The 18,594-nt window shown below is 37.2% G+C and overlaps 1 protein-coding gene across 5 annotated transcripts in view; it reads right to left on the bottom strand.

Annotated features, from left to right (window-relative positions):
- ARHGAP15 (Rho GTPase activating protein 15) overlaps positions 1-18,594 on the bottom strand; it is a 638,954-nt gene that overhangs the window by 577,926 nt on the left and 42,434 nt on the right. The window lies entirely within an intron of this gene.

The raw sequence follows: 18,594 nt of genomic DNA, 5'->3' as shown, positions 1-18,594 counted from the left end.
AAAGAAAGAAAGAAAGAAAGAAAGAAAAGAAAAGATCAGAGAACAAAGTAGGAAGTTCAACATCCGCCTAATAGAAAAATCCAAAAGAACAATTTTTTTTAATAGCTGGAAAAAGAATTTAACATAAAGTACAAGAGAACGTCTCCAAATTTTACGATATGAGCCTCTACTGAAAGAGCCTACCAAGTGCCCTGTACAATAAATGAACAAGAAGGACCATATAGTTACAGAACACTGGGGCTAAGAAAAGATTGTAAAATCTTCCAAAAATAGTGTATGTGTGAGAGAGAGGAAGGGGGAATAATCACTTACAACAAAAAGTTGGTAATCAGAATTGTATTGGACTCTTCTAAAACTGACTGGAGGCTAGAAGAATGCTTTCAAAATTTGAGGAGAAAATATTGTCCACTTATAATTAAATAATCTGTTAAATTATCAATAAAATGATAGCATTAAGTAAAGACATTTCCTGATATGGAAGGACTAAATGTGTTTATTTCCACTATATTCTTGCTTGGAAGCAACTAGGGGAAGTGTTTAGGCAAAATGAAGGACTTGACCAAGGGAAAAAAAATCATTAGAAATAAGGCACAGGGGCCAGGCACGGTGGCTCATGCCTGTAATCCCAGCACTTTGGGAGGCCGAGGCAGGTGGATCACAAGGTCAGGGGTTTGAGACCAGTCTGGCCAATATGATGAAACCCCGTCTCTACTAAAGATACAAAAAAAAAAAATTAGCCAGGCGTGGTGGCACACACCTGTAATCCCAGCTGCTTGGGAGGCTGAGGCAAGAGAATAGCTTGAACCTGGGAGGTAGAGGTTGCAGTGAGCTGAGATCACACCATTGCACTCTAGCCTGGGAGACAAATAATAATAATAATAAAAGACAAAAAAATAAGGCAGAGGAACACAGGAACATAGGAACATGGCAACAAGAAGTTCCATGTTCTGCACTGTGTGTTAGGCCAATAGAGCCTTTAGTTCAAGATGTATTAAGCAAGCAGGTGGAGAATGATGGGAAGAAATTTTTTAAAAGGAGGAACTACATTATTTAATAATTCAGTGTTTCGCAAAAAGATAGGAATTTGGCAATTTTGTTGATATTTTTGGAAAAATAGCTATAGTTATGAGAAAATATAAGTAAAATTAAAATGAAGGCAATCACTTACTCCATCCAAGAAAATTGAATACAAAGAAATTTATGTTTATATAATTATTGACATAGTTGGAAAAATTTAGAAAATAACAATAATGTCAATTAGTAATTGAACTAAAAATTGTGAAAAACTATGATGAAACAATAGAGGGAAGGGAAGAAGCTGTGAGGTGTAAACGAGATATTAAACTATAGTAACAGAAAGTGCATAATGCCTAGAACAGATAAATCAGGGTAAACAGTATATGAGTAATATTTAAAAAGAAAAGAAGGTTAATACAAAAAAGAAACAACAAAAAACAAAGCTGTTGAAGGCAGTTGCCTCTAGGAAGGGGAACTGATGAATAGGCAGGTAGAGAAGTCAGAGAAATGCTATGTTGAATCAAAAGCTTTCTAGACTAATGTGTTAACTTCATGTATAACTTTAATAAACATAAATATTGATTACAATGTAATGTATCATTTTAAAAGGAAACTTTTTTTCAAAAGGTTGAAAGAAAGAGAAAGCGACCAGGCTATTCTCACACCTAACTGGATAAATGAGAGCTCTCACCCATCAATTTACATCGTGAAAAGTCCCACTTCCCCATCAGATCCTTCAATATAAGTGGAATACAAAAAGAATTATAAGTATGATTCAGCAGAGAATAATTTTGCAAAATTACAATGGTAGCAACTAGTAGATTCAAAGACTGCATGCACCACTCATCTTTGTGGCTTAGGGCAAGTCGTTTAACGTCTCTGTGTCTCAGTCTTCTCATCTACAAGATGGAGACAATAATAGCTCCTATTTCCTAGAGCTGTGGGGCGATCAAATGGATTAATACTTCTGAAGTGACTTCAAGGGCAGTGTGAAATAAGTGCTCAATGATGTTAGCTAGTATTATCATCAAAAGAACCCCTGAATTCTTTATCCAAACAATACCTTTTTAAAGTAGAGGCCATACCCTTCTGCTGTTAAGGCTTCAGATTGAAGACTCACTCCCTAATGCACCTTCTAAGGGCTGTAAACATATTCGGGGTTAAAGGAGAAGGCAAAGGAAAGTGGGGACTCTAGCCTTTCTCTAATTCCCTGTGGCCTTGGCTTCCTCTTAGTCTTTGAAGGCATTTTACACAGACAAATGAGTCTTCCCCAAGAAATAGTCAACTAGTGAAATGCTTACGTTTGCTTTAGCACCATATCAGAAAAAAAAAAAAATTCATGCTATTATTTAACTCCATGTTTATCTTCTTTCTAGACACTAAGTGGAAGGAGCTGCAAAATAACCTCTTGGCTGTTATTAGCGGGTGAGGGGCCATTAGATCCTTGGCTCTAGAAAGCCCACAGAAACATTTTCATATTTCCACTGTTTACAGACATCTACAAAGAAAAGAGAGTCATTTCACTGGTCACCTACTTAACACCATTTTATATTCAAATCAAAGGAAGCTGCCAAAATAGGATTAATTTTTTAAAAATAACTCTCTCACTAATGTTCCCCTTGGAAGACTAGAGAGGGAGTCCAATTCTGAGCCCATTTTTAATCCTCCATTGTGTATAAACTACAAAGCACGAGTTTGCTCATTAGTACTCTCGGCAAGGGCCATCATTTTTAAATGATCAAAGTGTTTGTTTGGGGAAAAATCAGTCACATAGGGTAATGATTCCCAAACTGTGGTCCTGGGCATTTAGCGCAGAATCCTCTGTGGTTCATTTAGGGGATATTTTCAGCGAAATGTGAAGGCTGATAAAATATAGGACCAAGTGGGAATGTTTTGAAGATAGACTAACAGAGAATGGTCATTATATTGTTTTGGAGATAGGAATTTGAAATCAGTGACAATTCAAAGATGTGGAATGGAAAACTAAAATCATAGGACATGAACAGGTGCAAAACATACCTAGGAACCAATGATTTTGGTCACATGTAAAAAGGACATATTTAATATAAACAAATTTTTTAATACTAACTCTTTTCCCCCCCAAGAACAAGAATTATAAACTCTTAAAACAAAAACTATATAGCTAAACTTTAAAACAGAAAACTTTAACAGAATAATCTTTAAAATAAAATTTTCATAGTGCAAAAGGCAAACATTTTTGCTCTTCATAAGTAGAGATTATTTAAATAGGGATTCCTAAATTTTAATCATAAACAAAGAAAATATGATTGTATTCCTATTTCATATTATCAAATTTCTCTGGTTATTTGTGGCTTTACCACTGATTTTATGTCCCTCATCTAGCCACAATGAAAGACAAACCCAACTCAGCAGCAATAAGAAGAAAAAGTTGAGATTATTTTTGAAATGTTAGCCACAAACTCAACAGAAGCTTAACGGTAAAGTTATTGAAGGAATGTAATGACTATTTATTAAGTATCCTTTACAGGAATTTGGTGGGGGTTTATCTTCCCCCCTCAAGAAACAAGATACATTGTAGGGAGCTCTGGAGAAGTTAATTTGGGGTCTAAAGTTAAAGAAGAAAAGGATTAAGATGCAGGCTGGAAGCACTTGGTGAAACTAATGAATTTGGGGGTTAGAAAATTTTTAAATATATATATTGTCACTTTATGCTACAAAACATCATTTAAAATTTCTGCTTAAGAGAAAGCACTTTTACCTGGTTTATGAACTCTTTCTAATGGTGCTGGCAAAGAATAAACAGATTTCCTATGATAGCAATTAATGATTGATACCATAGTACATGATGAAGGTGAAGTGCATTCTAACCATGAAACAAGGATCTATCAGGAATGAGGATCTCTATTATTTTGACCACCCTCAAACACACCTGAAGGAAACGCACCTGGAAATGACAGCCACTCATATTGCAGTAATTTATAGGATTGGTGTAGCACTCCTAGGGGGCATTGCAGAATCTTAGAGGAGACTGCAGTTTGAAGGAAACTCGCATGTGATTATGACCTGGTCCCAGCCCAATCAGAGATTAAAAACCAATCTGAGAACCAAAAGTTTGAAGCGAAGAAAAATGCAAGATAAGTTCAAAGTATACAAGCTTCAATCTACGTGTCAGTAGTTTAAATCAATGGGGTAATGAAAACTTCAATAGGGACAAAGTAAATTAAAGAGAAAAAGATTATTTTTCTTTTAAGTAGAGACCATATCCACACCATTCTAGTAAACAGATGAGCAGAGCACTTGTTACACAGCAGGCATGGGATAAATGTTAAACTCAATAGGAACATATTAATAAAAATGTTTCATTTCATTTTTCAAAATGGTTTTACATATATTAAACTCATTTTGTGAAAGCAGAAGCACTGTATTATATAGAGGAAATTATTACATTCATTTGGAAAATGAGGAAATTGAGCTACAGTTTAAATGAGTATTTCTTGAGAAATTTCTATAGGCAAAATACTGTGTTAAGTACTGTGTTGGCTGAGCATGGTGGCTCATGCCTGTATTCTCGACACTTTGGGAAACCAAGGAGGGAAGATTGATTGAGGTCAGAAGTGTGAGACCAGCCTGAGCCACATAGTGAGATCTTTGTCTCTACCAAAAAAAAAAAAGCTGGGCATCGTGGTGTACCTGTAGTCCTACCTACCTCAAGGCAAGAGCATTGTTTGAGCCCAGGAGTTCAAGGCTGTGGTGAGCTATAAACACACCACTGTACTCTAGTCTGGGCAACAGAATGAGACCTTGTCTTAAAACAATAACAACAACAACAAAAGGGCTGTATTAGCCAGGCAGGATTATTTTTAGTTTTTTTTTTTTCTTACCTGCCTCCAAAATGTCATTTGATAGACAAAATCAGTCGCTTAAATCAGTATTATTGATTGTTAAATTTATGCTTAAATATATAAAGTAACTAGATATTAGATAACTAGTTATCCAGTCCCATACTAATACATAATGTTTCCCTGAGGCCACATAAGAATCTACTTCCCTTTTACTATTGGACTGTTCCATCCCCAAACATCCAACAAAGATATAGATGGAAATGTGGATAAAGGAATTAGTCCTGCTTTATTGAAATTAGAGTCATCAGAAATAATTCCTAAGTAAGCTAGCTAGATGGCAATACCACTAAATCAGTTCTTTCAGTTGGCTATCCCTCTCTTGACTATGCAGCACTGTCCAATTTTGTTGAGGTCATATTATACAGTAAGACTTTAAGTTGATGCTAAAGGCACTTGTCCTTCAGACTTTTGCCTCACCAAGAATCTTGCCTTCTCTTCAGTGTATGCAACCCTTCACTCTGTCAAATGCTATTCTTTGCAATTCAGCTCACATGATGTACTTCAAAATATAAGCAAGCAGAGCAACAAGCTGCATCAGCGGCTGTGTCATTTCAGGTTACGTGTTTCTGTCTTTTCTTCCTGAGACTTGGGCGGCTGAGAAGCTGACCTCCCTAGTTGAGTCAACTGCCATGGGCTAATAGTCAAAGAGAAAGAACGAGCTCTCAAGAGCAAGGGCAATCACAGCAGAGAAAATTCTGGTTTGCCTAATCTTACATTCCTGTCTTTTACCCTGACATGCCAACTCGATCATTTATAAAGACTGTCTTTTCATGAGGTTCCAATTTTAAACTTCAGTTTAAGGACAGTTTCTTTTGGTCAATTTTGCTTCCAGTAAACAAAATTGTAATACGACAGCATTTCACCTTTAGCTTTAAAAAAAAAAAAAAAGAAAGAAAAATACAATCCAAAACAAAGAAATCTCTGAGTATTTAGAGATTTCTAAAGTGTTTTAGAGTGTCCTATTCTCATACTCGGACTGAAACTGAGGGACCCTTTCGGCTGTTCTACATTTTTATTCCCCCTTTGTGAGCTTGTATTTCTTATCTTATCCTTTCTAGATACTTTTATATACTTAATCATTTTTAAAAGATATGTTTGTATCAGTACAAAAAAAAATTATAGCCTCTGATGGTGCCCACTGATGCTGTTTTCACTTTCCTCATTGATTGTTGTTCCCACTACCCAGAAAAGACATGGCTTACATCTGAAAGACACCTTGAATCTCTATAATTCCAACAATACAGACCTCTTTAGGCTGATACTAATTGTCATTGGTCATGAAAAATCAATGTATTTGTTATGAATAAATTACAATACCTGACAACACCTCACAGCCAAGCTGACTTTCTCCTACTGTTGCTTATCTGAAGACCAGCCCTTCTAACAGGGTTAGTTTAGCTACAGAACCAGTTAACAGAAGCCAGAATAAAGTCAGGCCCCTCTCTTCTGCTATCTTGAGAGAATGCATATTCAGTGAGCCTCTCAAGTCTCAAAGTCAGTGAGTACCCCACTTTGAATCTTTGCTGCCAGTTAGGCCAAAGTGCTAGGTCAAATGTAAGCATTCTTGTAGCCCTTCCCTGTCTCCTTTACCTGCTTCTAGTACTGGCTTAATCTGTTAAGGTTAATCTTCTATCCCTGGCAGCTGGCTTTTGGTCTCCTGATCCTTCCAGTGATGAGGAGTATTTACCCTGAACCACTCTGCTGCTTCAAGGGCTTTCTCCCCTGAGGTCCTGCTCATTCTCTTTCCTGGCAGCAGGTTATGTTATTAGTATCCCTGCTACTTAGTAGGTGCCCTGTTACATACAGTCAGATCTCTTATTGCATAATGCCATCTCACCTAAGTCCTTGTGGCCTTTCTACTGCCAGGCACCTAGTCCAGCTGTTGCACATGATTGCCTCAAACATCTCTGAGTTTCTTTCACCCTCAAACATTTGCCTTATCAGGGCCAGTCCTCAAAACTGTATTAATTCTCAATCTTCTGGAAACTGAGATTTGCTGGTGAATGACAGCAAGGGTAAGTAAGTAAAAGCCCCTACAAAGTTCATGGAGCAAAGTTGATCCTGCAATAACTCAATATTCTCTCTCCTCTTTTCCTCCCCAGTTCCCATCTTTCACACATGCACACCCCTTAGGGAAATATTTTGTGGAGAAGGAAAATTTAAGTACAGACATGCTTCATTTTATTGTGCTTCACTTTATTAAGCTTCAATGTGTGTGTTCTGACTGCCCCACCAACTGGCAGTTCCCCTGTCTCTTTCCCTCTCCTCTGCCTCCCTATTCTCTGAGATACCACAGTATTAAAATTAGGCCAATGAATAACCCTACGATGGCCTGTAAGTGCTGAAGTGAAAAGAAGAGTTGCATATCTCTCACCTAATTCCAGCACTTTGGGAGACCAACGTGGGCGGATCACCTGAGGTCAGGAGTCTGAGACCAGCCTGGCCAACATGGCGAAACCCCATTGCTACTAAAAATACAAAAATTAGGTGGGCATGGTGCCGAGTACCTGTAATCCCAGATACTCTGTATCTGGGAGTATCTGAGACAGGAGACTGCGGCAGGAGAATCGCTTGAACCCAGGAGGCAGGGGTTTCAGTGAGCCAAGATCACACCACTGCACCCAGCCTGGGCAACAGAGGGAGATTCTGTCTCAAAAAAAAAAAAAAAAATCAAAAGCTAGAAATTATTAAGTTTAGTGAGGAAAGAATGTCAAAAACCAAGTTAAGCTGAAATCCAGGCTTTATGTGCCAGTCAAGTTGTGAGTGCAAAGGAAAAGTTGTTGAAGGAAATTAAAAGTGCCCCCTACAGTGAACGCAGGAATGATAAGAAAGTAAAACAAACTTCTTGTTGCTATGAAGAAAGTTTGAGTGGTCCAGATAGAAGATCAAAGCAGCCACAACTTTCCCTTAAGAGCTAACACCAAATCCAGGGCAAGGCCCTAACCCTCTTCAATTCCTTGAAGGCTGAGAGAGGTGGAAAAACTGCAGAAGAAAAGTCTCAAGGCAGCAGAGGTTAGTTCATGAGGTTTAAGGACAGATGTCATCTCCATAACATCTAAGTACAAGGTGAAGCTGAAAGTGCTGTTGTAGAAGCTGCAGCAAGTTATCTAGAAGATCCAACTAAAATTAATGATGAAGCTAGCTACACTAAACAACACATTTTCAGTGTAGATGAAACACCTTTATAGTGGAATATGTCATCTAGGATTTCCATAGCTCAAGAGGAAAAGTCAATGCCTGGTTTCAAAGCTTCAAAGGACAGGCTGATTCTCTAGGACAAAGGACTGTCTGATTGTCTTTAAGTGGAAGCCAATGCTCATTTGCCATTCCAAAAATACTAGGGCCCTTAAAAATGATACTAAATATACTTTGCCTGTGTTTTATAAATGGAACAACAAAGCCTGGATGACAGCACATCAGTTTACAGCATGACTTAACTGAATATTTTAAGCCCATTGTTCAGATCTACTGCTCAAAAAAAAAAGATTCCATTCAAAATATTACTACTCATTGACAATGCAGCTAGTCACTCAAGAGCTCTGATGGAGATGTACAAGGACAATAATGTTGTTTTCACGCTTGCTAACATCCGTTCTGCAGCTCATGGATCAAATAGTAAATTTGGCTTTAGAGTTTTGTTATTTAAGAAATATATTTAAAGCCGGGTGCAGTGGCTCACACCTATAATCCCAGCACTTTGGGAGGCCAAGGCGGTGGATCACGAGGTCAGGAGATCCAGACCATCCTGGCTAACACGGTGAAACCCCGTCTCTACTAAAAATACAAAAAATTAGCCGGGCATGGTGGTGGGCGCCTGTACTCCCAGCTACTCGGGAGGCTGAGGCAGGAGAATGGAGTGAACCCAGGAGGCAGAGCTTGCAGTTAGCCAAGATCACGCCACTGCACTCCATCCAGCCTGGGCAACAGAGTGACACTGTGTCTCAAAAAAAAAAAAAAAAAAAAATTTAATAAGACTATAGCTGCATAGGCAGTGATTCCGCTGATGGATCTGGGTGAAGTAATTTGAAAACCTTCTAAAAAGGATTTACCATTCTAGATGTCACTAAGAATATTCATGATTCATGAGAGAAGGTCAAAATATCAACATTAATGTGAATCTGGAAGAAGTGAATTCCAGTCCTTATTAATGACTTTGAGGGGTTCAGGACTTCAATGCAGAATGTAACTGTAGATGTGGTAAAAATAACAGGAGAACTAGAATGAGAAGTGGAGCCTGAGGATGTAACTAAATTGCTGCAATCACATGGTAAAATTTTAACAATGAGAAGTTGCTTCTTACAGATGAGCAAAGAATGTACTTGAGATGGAATGTACCCCTAGTGAAGAGGCCCTGAATGTCGTTGGAATGACAAAATTTGGAATATTCCATAAACTCAGTTGATAAAACAGCAGCAGAGTTTGAAAAGATTGCCTCCAATTTTGAAAGAAATTCTACTGTAGGTAAAATGCTGTCAAACAGCAACACATGCTACAGAGAAATCTTTCACAAAAGAAAGAGGCAACCAATGTGGTAAACTTCACTGTGGACTTATTTCAAAACATTGCCACAGCTACTTTGCCCTTCAGAAATCACCACCCTGATCAGTCAGCAGCCATCCACATCAAGGCAAGAACTTCCACAGCAAAAAGAGTATGACTCTTTGAAGGCTCAGATGATTGTTAGCATTTTTTAGCAATAATATTTCTTTAAATTAAGGTATGCATTTTTTTTTTTTTTTTTTTGAGACAGTGTCTCACTTTATCTCCCAGGCTGGAGTGCAGTGGTGCAATCACAGCTTACTGCAACCTCCACCTTCAGGGCTCAATCTTCCCACCTCAGCCTCCCAAGTAGGTGGGACTAGAGGCATGCAAAAGCATGCCCGATTAATTTTTTTAAAATTTTTTTTGTAGAGACAGGGTCTCACTACATGGGCAAAGTTGGTCTTGAATTCCAAGGCTCAAGTGATCCTCCTGCTTTAGTCTCCCAAAGTGTTGGGATCACAGGCATGAACCAGCACGCTTGACTCATATTGTTTTTTATACAAAATGCTATTGCTCTCTTAATAGACTATAGAATAGTATAAACATAACTTTTATTTGCTCTGTGAAATCAAAATTTTTGTATGACTTGCTTTATTGCAATATTTGTTTATTTTGGTAGTCTGGAACCAAACCTGCAATATATCTGAAGTTTGCTTGCACAGATTTTCTTAGACACAGTTGAGCTATGTCTAGACTTTTCTTAAGACATAAGAGGAAGTTGGAGACTTATAGGCAGGATATAAGGTGGATATTTGTAGCTTTTGAATGCAAGATGACTTCTATGATATAGTGCTCTTTGTTTCATAGGCTGAGTTTCAAAGCAGAGACAGGCAAATATAGGGACTCTTCCTAGATTTTGTTTGTTTGTTTAGCTTTGAGATATCAAACATTTGACACTCAGTAAATAATAGAAGCTGGATTCTGATTCATAAGGTCTAGGTTAGGTGCAGGAATCTGTATTTTTAAAAAGCCCTCTAATGATTCTTAGCCAAATTAGGTAATCATTGCACTAGAGAAGGGTGATAATTGCCAGGTACCCTGGATAATTGCATGCACCTTAGCATGGTAGCAAATGAGCATTTCTCATTCTAAATGAGCCTAAGACTTTACCTCTAGGATTTTAGTGTTGCTTTCTAAAGACTCCAAAATCATAGCCAAAGAAAATAAATTGGTGATTCCAGACTGGCGATGAAAAATGGTGCTCAAGCAATTCTATATTGCATTTCTATGTTACAATCTGCATCTAATCTAAAACAATCAAACTCAAAATGTATGAAGCATGTACTATGTATGCTCAGTAGCAGGAAAATTAACACAAGATCAGAAAAATGGGCCTGACGCAGTGGCTCATGCCTATAATCCCAGTGTTATGTGAGGCTGAGGTGGGAGGATTGCTTGAGGCCAGGAGTTTGACACCAGCCAGGGCAACACAGCGAGACACATCTCTACAAAAAATAATAGGAATAAAAAATTTAAAAATTAAAAAAAGAAAAATAGCCAACATTTTGTTTGTAGGTTTATAACAATCCCAAATCAGTAAAATGCACTTAACATAATACTATTTTATTTAGCGTGAATTCTTCAATACAGACATCATGAACATTTATATGTCATTTTAGATACTATTTAGCCAATATCAATTTCTGATAAGCCTTAGATTTTAATGAGTTCTTTTTTTTTTTTTTTTTTGGTGACAGAGTCTTGCTGTCGCCCAGGCTGGAGTGCAATGGCGCGATCTCGGCTCACTGCAGGCTCCGCCCCCCAGTGTTCAAGCCATTCTCCTGCCTCAGCCTCCCGAGTAGCTGGGACTACAGGCACCCGCCACCTCGCCCGGCTAATTTTTTTTTTGTATTTTTAGTAGAGGCGGGGTTTCACTGTGTTAGCCAGGATGGTTTCGATCTCTGACCTCGTGATCCGCCTGCCTCGGCCTCCCAAAGTGCTGGGATTACAGGCGTGAGCCACAGCGCCCAGCCTAATGAGTTCTTTAAAACTGATAACTTCTCAATTTTTATTGCCACCTTAGAAATAAAATAATAAGAAAAATTTCATCCTTCAATGGAGTTCATGAATGCCGAAAATTGAATACTTTTGTATTTCTCATTGAAAAAATAATAACTATAAGTTTTGAAGTTTTTTCTGAAAATAATATATAGTCTCTGCCCTCTAGAAACTTAGAGTTTTGTGGAGGACCTTGACCATTGATAGATAATTATGGTGCGGCATAATAAATCTTGTAATCCTCCTTGAAGTAGGCTGGCATCTCTTCTGTACTCAGAAAGCAGAGGCTTCATTTGCTTTGTTGGATACCACATTTCAAGTTACATACAGGTTCTCAAACATTTTTCATAGGACATTACATTCTTAAAAATTTTTTCAATTCCTTAAAGACCTTGTTAATGTGGGTTACAACTACCAACATTTAGCTTGTTAGAAACTAAATTTGAGTAATTTTAATAACACATATCAAGTAGATACAGTAAATAAATGCATTGCTTGTTAACACAAATAGCATATTTTTAATAAAATAACTATTTCCTAAAATAAAGAAAAATTCAGTGACAAGAGAGGCAATGGTTTGCGTTTTTGCAAATGTCTTTAATGTCTGGCTTAAGAGAAGACAGCAGGAAATCTCTTCACTATTGTGATACATGTCATGTAGGCTCTGGAAGGCTTCACTGTACACCCTTATAAAAATCAGAGTGAAAAAAGCAAATCATGTGTTAGAATTATTATGAAAATAGATTTGACCTCTTAGACCCCCTGAAAGGATGAGGAACCCCAAGGGATCCCCAGATCACCCTTTGAGAATCACTGATGTAGAACACTCCCTGTCAGAGAGTGTAAGTACACATACTTGAGTGAATAAACAAATGAGTATGCAATAGAAAGTGAAAGGTAGGCAGCAAAATGCAAAAGACCCTTTTCTGTTGTCAAAACTTCTAGTGGACGTTGTTTATGTTGTCTGACCTGAATGTAACCCATACTTGGTGAGAGTGAGGACTATTTTTCCTAATTATGTTTCTGATGAGTACTGTCCAAATTCTAACTTTGCCTTTTAAGCCCTTATTCCCCCTCAAGCTGATGGAGAAGAATTCCTTTTAATTCTACAACAGACTACTCTAAGCATGTGAACAGCCAGCTCTCATCTTACCCACTTAATGGAGAAAGACTGTCTTAACAGAGGATAAAAAAGGCAGTACATAAAAGAGAGGCAAAGGTGCATAGATAGAGAAAAGAGCATATCTAAATTTCAGTTATGTCGCATATTTTAGTTTCCAAGTCATTCACAATACTCCTCACTGTGAGAATCTATGTTCCTTTCCCTTAGATATGGCAGGGCTGTAACTACCAAGAAAGTGACTCCTTAAGACTTCCAATACTGGTACATAAAGGGTTATACAACTTCTTTCTGGTCCTCTTGGAACACTGGCTCCTGGAACTTAGTCCCTATGCCACAAAGAAGCTGAAGGAGGCCATGGAAAGGCCCATGGGGAAGGAAATAGAGCCCCCTCCAATCTGCAACCCTCAGCCCCAGCTGAGCTTTCAGGAAACAATAGCATTAGCTTTCAATCATGTGAGAGAACTGTCTTCAAAGTAAATTTTTTCCGGCCTAAGTGGAGCTGCCCCAGCCAATGACCTGAGCCTTGCCTTGTGAATCCCGCCCAAAGTGCAGATTTGTAAGTTAAATACACAGTTGGGGATGGTTTATCAGTATATCATGAATACGTGTTATAAAAGCAAATACTCTTTTTTCTTTTCTAAACTAGTTCAAATGGGGTTTCTATATTTGCAACCAAAAAAGACCTGAGCAGTACATGATTATTCTTATGTAGATTGTCTTATTTACTAGTTTTTTTTACTACTTACTATTAAATGACAGAGAAGACAAAAGAAAGAAGATACATCCTCTGCTATCACGTAATAATTTAACTAGCTGCTCAAAACTCAAGCTTATTTAGGATATATAATTATTCATTTATTCATAGCATGTCTTCTGCATACGAATATCAATTCCACTTTTTTAATAACATGATGCAAATAACCTAAATTAACAAAGTAGTTAGATTTATTTTCTTATTAAATACTTTTCTCGATTGTTTTTGAAAATTGCAACTGAAACTTTGAGTAAAATGTTTCATTGATATAGGTGAATAATATAAAAGTTTTCTTATATAATTGCTCATTTAATATTTTCCATCAATATTAAATAATTTTTGTAAATCCTTAGAACCTTGTGACAAAAGCCTTCTGAAATATTTTGCTTAAGGGAATGAAGTCATCTCTCTTCCTCACATGACCAATTGTTGATCTGAAGGAATCTTTGAAGATATAGTAACTCATTTGTGTTCAAGCATAACAGTGGAATGATTCCCTTGAAATTTGTCAGTCTTTAAAAAAATGGTCTCTAGACAGACATATGTATTTTATTTTCAATGTATAACATACTAATTTCTTTCAAGTATTATGTATATTATACTATTCAATTATATCACATTATTTTTTATATTACTCAAATAGACAACGTCCACTGTCTTTTCTGATTCTCTGACTTGGATTTGACTGTTTCTTTTTCCATTGAAACCACATCTGCTACTATGTTGGGTTTTCAAGATGATCATCATTAATAGCCTTAGAGATATTGGTGGTTTGCAGCAGTTAGAGAGGCCTCCCCCAAAATATTGCACCCATTTCTAAGTTCAAGGAAGCAACTTTAAAAGAGTTATAGTGGCTTCTGAAGATTACTTCAGAGAGCGTTAGTCACCCCAAGATCTGTGGTTGAGAATGAGAGTGGTGAGTATCCCCACTACTTTTCTTCACTGTGCTATGCGGATACCTGCTGCACACCCACAGAAATATTGGAGCTTCTGTTTTTCAGGCGTTTGCCTCCTCAGGGAAGAAACACCAATGGATGCAGATCATTATCACAGGGATCTCTGACAACCACAAGGCCTTAAAGGGCTATCAGGTCATTTTCCATGATAGCTTTTCTCTCTTCCAGTCTTTCCGCCCTGAATATTTGCCAATTACTTCCGCCAATTTCTTCCTGTCCCAAAACTTAGCATTTGATCTGTGATGGGCCTTAACTTACTATGCGGTTAATACATTTTCAAATTAGTCTTTGGTTAATATTTTAATAGCATCGAGCACTGCTAATACTTGTGCCCTTCCTCATTTCTTTCACTCAGGTCAGACTAGAGTCTTCCCAAGACTCTCAGTTCATTGGTTTAGGAGCCCTTGAGATGCATTAAAGAGCTAATGACCCATGAAAACTCAGGCTTGCTATTTTTTAACCCTCTGTGGTTTTCTTTCTATGTGTGCATAGTCCACCACTACAGAGTGTCCATTTTCAGATTATGCATCTGCAGGTTCATTGGGAAAATTAATAGTCTACAATATAAAGTTGATTTAAAACTTGGATATAAAAAGTCTCTGTAGTGTTGTTACTTTTTTAGCAGTGGAATGAATAACATTAATATGTCTAATTAATACCCACAGAGAATTTTTTTCCCATTTGATCAATTACAAAAATATTGTTAATATTTTTTTCGGGATACATTGTGTTTGTATAAAGACTTCATTATAGAGTCATTATTCTACTTTTTCCAGGAGGAAATGTGAATATGAAAGAACCATTGAGTAGCTCCATTGTCCCTCCAGATATGGGGGAGACCATACTGATTAATCTGTACCAATTCTTTTAACAAGTAAATCAAATAGGCACTCAAAAGTGCTGCATAATTTCTATCACTTCAACTGAATTTATAACTCATCTCAGTTCTCATGAAAAGAAAATGAATAAATTGTTAAAAATCAGGTATAAAAAAATAACCTATAGGCACACAGACGCTTTATATGACCTGGAAAACAAATAGAATAGGTAGGGCTAAGCATACTTGGCAAACACAACAAAAAAGGAGAAAATGTTTCTGAAAAAATAAGTTTCTTTTAAGTATTTTGAATGTTTCTTTCTTTTTTTAAAAAAATTAAAAGCTCAGTTAGTGTTTGCCAATTATGGATGGGAGAGATGTTGGAACACAGTGCTCTCAAAGGTGGTGATCAAAGTCTTTTCATTTAGCTTTTTGTGACTATTAAGCTGCTCATTTGGTGAAGGTGATCATTAGTGTCTTAATTTGAAACAAAAGCTTCGGGACAAGAACTTCTGGTTGAAGATCAATATGAGAGATATCGTTTCAGTTACAGCTTTAATAATTGTAACTGTAGGGAGCCTGGCAGAGCTGGTATTATGAATTAATATAATATAGAATCCACCAGGTACAAATGGAGAGTACAAATAAAGGAGGATTGCTAGCAGTGACTACACTGGGAATGTTTGGGTGAGAGGGAACTGTTAGATAAATGCGACGTTGACTCAAAGTGGGCTCCAGTACAGTCACCACAATCACGTCGTTCAATAAAAGAATGCATATCTGAGGGGCAAATTGGGGAGGGAATTCAACCAAGGAGAATAAAACTCAGAACGACCCCTTGAAAAGCGATTAATTTTGCACATTCCATTATCCTATAACGTTTCTTGTGGGATTTTTTTCTTTAAGTGGGTAAAATCTAACATACGGTTGACACTTTCATGTGATTTGCTGCTGAGGTACTATTGTACTCTTGAACAGAAGTTACAAACAACTTGGTCCAGAGACTGTTATCAGTCTACCAAAGATATAATATGCTATTAACCTTTTCTGATTAATAGAGCTTATCATTTTATCCTGGGGCAAACTGTAAATGAAAAATAAAGTTCAAAATATCCACTCAATTTACTCAAGATAAAATTAGAGGTTTTTTTTGAGTTTTGTGGATTATCTTTATTATCTGTGTGCAGCTTATTTCTTTATATTTACCTTGGTGTTTGCCCTTTGATTCTATCTTTGAATATTTATTTTGCATGTTGAAGCCAGTTATCATTTTCCAGAGATTTTCCTATTCTTTCTGATGTTGCAATGAGATATTCCCTCTCTTGAACCAGGATTGATACGTTTATGGGAAAGTTAAAAGTACAAAATAAATTTTCGGTTTTTCTTTTATAGGAGAGGAAAAAACATTTACAATCTATAACAATCTCTAAAATTGATTAGTTTTTATCAAAACATACACTTAAATATATAATTATAAATACTACTTGTATAACTGTGCATATTTGTATATGATTATAAATTATATCCAAAATACTTGTACATAAAACAAACATCTCTGGTTTTTTTTAATATATATTTTTAGGTCATATATATCAATGTCTACATCTACTAGTTTTAACTCATTTTCAAATCCTTTGAAGTATTTTTGTCTTCAAAGAAACTGAATTCATAGTTACCTAAGTGTTTGTGTGTATGTATATATATTTTTTATTTGAGTCTTCTCGGGCACCCCTTCTTTCTTGAAATTCATGGATGTCAACTGACATCGTCTGGTTCACTCCCACTTTTCCGATCAGTCTTTTAACTTCTTTGTAGGCTTCCTTAAAGGTTTGAGCCCTCTTTTATTTCTACGCTTTGTCTCAATGGGATCTTGGCTATTTCTGTAGCATTAAATGCCATCTGTTGGTTGTTGACATCGAAATTATATCTCCAAGGCATATCTATTCTCTGAGCTCCAAACTCACGTAATTGATCGTCCCTATGACACTTTCACTTCCGTGTGCCCTGAAATCTCAAGCTTCTCACAACCAAATATGACCCACTTGACATCTCACCTCACCAGATCCCTGTGATATTCGGTTCTTCCTGTCTCAGTGATTGGCACTATCATCCACCCAGTTTCTCCATCTTGACTCTCAGAAGACTCCTACTTTCTTTCTACCTACATCGAACCCCTCTGCAATTCTTTTCAGTTCTATATTGACAATGTCCTTTAATTGTTTTCTTCCATCTGTACCCACTCAACCAATCTAGCACAAGCCACCACGATTTATTGAATAGAGAATAGGATGAACAGGCTCCTTAATAGTGTCCCCATTTTCTCTCTTCCTCTCCTAACCTATGCTTTACCCAACAGAGAGAGTTATGTGCTTAAAATCCTTTTGTGGCCTCTGATTGTGCATCAGATAATAAAATCTAAACTCCTTGCAGTCGACTACAAAGCCCTGTGTGATCTAAGGAATGTCCCTACTTTCACCTCACTCTTAATTCACTCTGATCTTATATTAGCCTTTATCTCTAACCAATGTTATTTTGTTTGCAGCAGCGAAGTGTCCTGATTAAAAATCACATCTCCCAGTCTTCCTGAAGCTAAACGTCAACATTTGATACCCTTTTGAACAATGAGATGTAAGTAGAGATTGCTGAATGGGCTTTCCATGGAAGCTATTTAAAAGAGAGCAGGTTCATCTTGCACATGCCTTTTCCCCTTAATGCTTGTCTCCTTTCCTGCCTGGAATGTAGCTGAAATGCTAAAGATAAAGCAGCCATCTGCTGGCCATGAGAAGAGAGGCAATAGGAAAAAAACTACATTCTAAAGATGTTGAATGGAGAAAAAGGATAAACCTGTGTCTTTGATCATTGGTTTAGCCAAGCACAGCAACTGCTCTGAGTTATTGTTATACAAACATTTAAAAAGAAAAAAAAGAAAAAAACCCACTACGGGTTTGTTTATTTAAATCACTATGTCCACTTTTCTGCTACATAGGGCCAAATGGAATCTTTAATGGTTACAAAAGGTCATGTTACCATTCCTGGACTGAATTCATTATTCTTAGGGGTGGACAGATTCCTTTCTTAGGGCTAGGTACAGCTTGAGGCAGTTCGAGAAGCATTATTCTTTATCAAATTTTTCATCAACAAGACTACTAGTATAGTTTTGCTAGACACAGGTGGAATCATCTCCAACTTTCCCAGCCTGGTTGTCGATGTAAGGGTGTAGTTAGTACACATAAAAAATTAAATCCCCAGTCTGCCTTTCTACTGGTGCTTTCCGTAACTCCAGCTCCATCTTTAGCAATATAATTGTGGTTACTATAATCTCCAGGATGCCTTATTTTACTGCCAGTCCCCCACTCTTCCTGCCGTGTTGTTTCCTGTGACTTCCAGTCTCTAAATGGATATAGAAAGAGGAGCAAAGATGAAGAGCAACAGAATTCTGGCTGTTTTAGAAAACAACACCTGTGTAGCACAGGGATGCTTGCCTAGTATTTGGTGGGTTTGCA

This window comes from Symphalangus syndactylus, chromosome 22 (genome assembly GCF_028878055.3).
Source record: "Symphalangus syndactylus isolate Jambi chromosome 22, NHGRI_mSymSyn1-v2.1_pri, whole genome shotgun sequence".
Lineage (NCBI taxonomy): Eukaryota > Metazoa > Chordata > Mammalia > Primates > Hylobatidae > Symphalangus > Symphalangus syndactylus.
This window is presented reverse-complemented; position numbering and strand designations above follow the sequence as displayed.